Source organism: Phalaenopsis equestris, unplaced genomic scaffold (assembly GCF_001263595.1).
Source record: "Phalaenopsis equestris unplaced genomic scaffold, ASM126359v1 Scaffold000202, whole genome shotgun sequence".
In the NCBI taxonomy this organism is placed as follows: Eukaryota; Viridiplantae; Streptophyta; class Magnoliopsida; order Asparagales; family Orchidaceae; genus Phalaenopsis; species Phalaenopsis equestris.
Window position 1 is genome coordinate 977,471 of NW_018164644.1, and position 3,911 is coordinate 981,381.

General features: G+C 37.2%; 1 pseudogene; it reads right to left on the bottom strand.

Annotated features, from left to right (window-relative positions):
* The window catches only part of LOC110022700, a 6,718-nt pseudogene extending 5,145 nt beyond the window's left edge, over positions 1 to 1,573 (bottom strand).
* Positions 1,574 to 3,911: the final 2,338 nt, after the last annotated feature.

Below are 3,911 nucleotides of genomic sequence, written 5' to 3' on the forward strand. Positions count from 1 at the left end.
TATATATATATATATATATATATATTATATTACCCAACACTCAGATCAACAAAACATTAATCTAATAACAATTTTAATAAATTTTTCTTTAAATCTCCATGATATCATCTTATGACACAATAATATTAAGTTATTTTTCTATTTTAACCATCCAACTTTATATCTGAGATGCTTGACTTTATGACATTTATGGATCACTGACTTTTCTAGCTTTACTCATTAACTTATCTTCTTTTATTCTTCCTTAGTTGCGAGCATAATATACAAATCATAAAAAAACTATAACTCTAATTTTATTCACTACACTCTTTGCACTACTTCCATCTTTTTTGTAGTGATTATAAGCCTCGTTAATATTCAACTTTTCTCGCCCATAAAAAGTGTATTTCTTGTAGAACATTTACCACATTCATGGAAAATATAGTTTGCAGAAATAGTTTAGCAAGAGAGATTAACAACTTCTAGCATTCCATGCAAAAGATATAGCTATAACTTTGTCACTGCACTTGTAAAACTAAGTTTTTTTTTATATTGATTATCAGACTCAATCACATTCAATTTTTGTCACCCTTCAAAAAAGTATTTCTTCTAGTACAATCACAATCATCGAGAAAAAAAATATTGTTTGCAATACTGGCACATGAAGAGAGAAATTAGAAATTTGTGGCAATTAAATTTTATTTATTGCAGAATGCATCCACTAATGCCCAAAGACTTGGTCTCCCCTTTAGCATATGTTGGGCTAATCCTAGATAGAAAAAGAAGATAGGTTTGTAGAAGGAAGACGAAAAACCTCACCTAAACACCAAAACAGAGTTGAGAGACGAAAACTTAATAAAATTGAATATTATGACTCAATATAAATATTTTGATTATTTTATTTCATTAAATATGTATCAATTCATGTTTTCTTGCACTCCAACAATTTGAGTTTATTGCAAACTATCTTATGGTAGGCTCATATGCAATCAACCATCAGATCATTCACAACACCTTTGAACAAAATGGATCTCACTCGAGGTATATTTAATAAATGGGGTCTTAAAAGTTATTAAGTGCGCCTATATACCCATCTTAAATCTAAGATTTGAGATAAAGCGCAATAAATGATTAATATGAGATTGCTAAAATAATATGAGATTGTGATTAATATGAGATTGCTAAAATAAATTATGAATCTAGAATGACTTGACATTAGATTTATCAAAACATGAGGATTTTGTAGGATAGAAATCATTAATATAAGTTGCTACAGTTGTATGAATTAAACATGGAGATTTTGTCCGGTGAAACAAATTCAGATGGAGAAACCATCCATCCATACTTTGCACATCAAAAGACAAACCATTAAGCATAGCTATCGGCGAAAGCTGCTAGATTGACCTTACTTCTTTAACGCACCTGCCCGCCGCTTATCGGTTGCTGTTCCGCTGCGCTGCAGGATCTCGAGCTCGACACGGCCCATCGAAATAAGGCCGAGGGTAAGCCCCGACATGATACCTGCGAAAAGCACCAGAAAACAGGAGATTCCAGCGTTCGCGAACCAAAAAGGCGAACCGAAAGGGATAGCCATCCGACCGCCCCCGCCACTGCCGCCTCGCTTCCGCTGCCGCCGCGACAGCTATTCTTGCCAGCGCCAGAGAATTCCAAGGCAGCATCTTAACTCACCTCACTGCCTTTGTCTCTCTTTCTCCCCTCGGCAAAGGCAAAGCTCCACCGTCAGTGTCGAGGAAGTTAGGCAAACAGGAACTGCCCGGGCGGAACGTTAACATGTTCAAATTCTCTCGTTCGACTCAATTAAAACGTACGTATTCAAATGAGCTCGACTCGTAACCACCGAATATATATTTATCTATCTCCCAACTCAACCGCACTCATTTGGAACCACCGAATATATGTTTATCTATCACCCAACTCAACCGCACTCATTTGGAATCGTTTTTTAGATATGTAGATGCTACCACCCAAAATCTATGTATTTATGTATCCAACTCCTAAACATATAATTATAATCATATATATTTTATGATTATACAACCCAAATAATTTTTAACAATCCATGAAACCAATATTTTGTAATTATAATGAGCTTTTTTGACAATCCTATTACTGTGTCTGAAGTCCAAGATACAAAAAATTGAGAGTTGAGTTAGGTTATTTGTAACCAAATTATTATTTTTTTTGTTGAAAAACTATAAAATAAATTATTTAAACCTTGCGGCAGTACTAGAGCATCCCCTAAAAGCTATATGCTATATAAATTGAATATTGTTAAAAATATGCAATGATTGTTGTTCTAGAGTGGGTGTACTATTAAATAAGTAAGGGTTATATCATGACGGATGAGGGAAAATAAGTTAATCCATGAAACCAATATTAAGATATGAAATTAATATATAAGTACTCTCACAGGTAAATTTATGAAATTGGCATAATCAACACTTTGTAATGTAATTTCTAAATTACTATAAATATGAAAACAATTATATATAAAAGAACATTTTGGAAAAATCATATTAATTATTTATTGACATGTCTAAGACTCTCAGGTCCCTCTTTTCTTTTCTTCTTTCTCCCTCTTTCTCTTTGATACATATGCCACCAACAATTTCATCATCCGACACGAATCTCAAGACAATTTTTTGAAATAGAGACATTCAAACTTTGATTAAGAGTTATCCAGAACTCCGATTTCAGCTAAATTATAGTCAAATTGATCGGCTTGATAAGACGGACCTAATGATATAAAAATTAGTCCAATCTGAGTCAAATCAGGCTCAGATCAAGTCATTAAACCACTACTACAAGATTTTCGGAGGCATTTTAAAGGTCAAACGAATGTCAAATTTAGCGAGTTTATAGTCGAATCGAGCGTCTCGAAAAGACGAATCCAACTAACCCAAGATTGCTCAATTCCGACATCGTTAAGGCACTCAAATGTCCATCAAACATCATCTGATCAAGGGAAGCTCTCCGGGCCGTCTGATCAAAATGATTTATATTCACCACCGATCGTCGACAACGATCGTCGACCACCGCCGATCACCGTTGAACGCCGCCGATCACCGCTAACCTCCGTCAACCACCGTTTACTAGACGTAATCAGTCGACGTTATAACGTGGAAAGCTAATAACCCTTTCCCGCCTGTGGGACAAGGGGCATCTGTAATTATCATCTTATAGTGAATTTTTACAACTGTGTCAGACCCCGTGGTTTTTCCCTTTTACGGGTTTTCCACGTAAAAACTTCTGGTGTTAGTACAACTTGATTCATTTTCATCTGAGTGTGTGTTGAATTTTCGTGCAACGCTAAGATGATAATCCATTACTCTATCGCCGGGAATTTTCTAGCACACATCAGTTTGACGCCGTCTGTGGGAAAGTTTCAACCCCACAACTAAAGTATTTACGCAGTCTACTACATGACAACCAGACACAATGTTCGTGATAATGGAGCATCCCGCTCCAACACTCATCGTTCCAGGGAACAATCACGAAGCCAAGGGCGACATGCTTCTTCGTCTTCCCGCCCTGGAAGACGCTATTTTGCCAATGAAAGTGTTTTGGGTCATTCAATAGAAGATCGAATGCGTAGAATGGAGCAGTCTCAACTAGAGATTCTACAGCTCCTACGCGGGGCTCAACAGCCGCTGCCTACATCATTGGATGGAATTCGTTTACCATTAACTCCGCGGCGTACGAGAAACATACCGCTCGGAGGAACTGATGTCAGCCCGCCTCCTCAGGAAGGAATGTATCCCCTGTCAGGTCGTGATGTTGAACTCCTCGATACAGCAAGTTCCACTCATCCATCTCGTGCAGCTCCCCCGACATTGCCACATCTTCCCGCCATTCCAGATAATGTCATTCGCAATGAACTACGACGCCTCGTCCGGGAAGAGTTCCCCTTA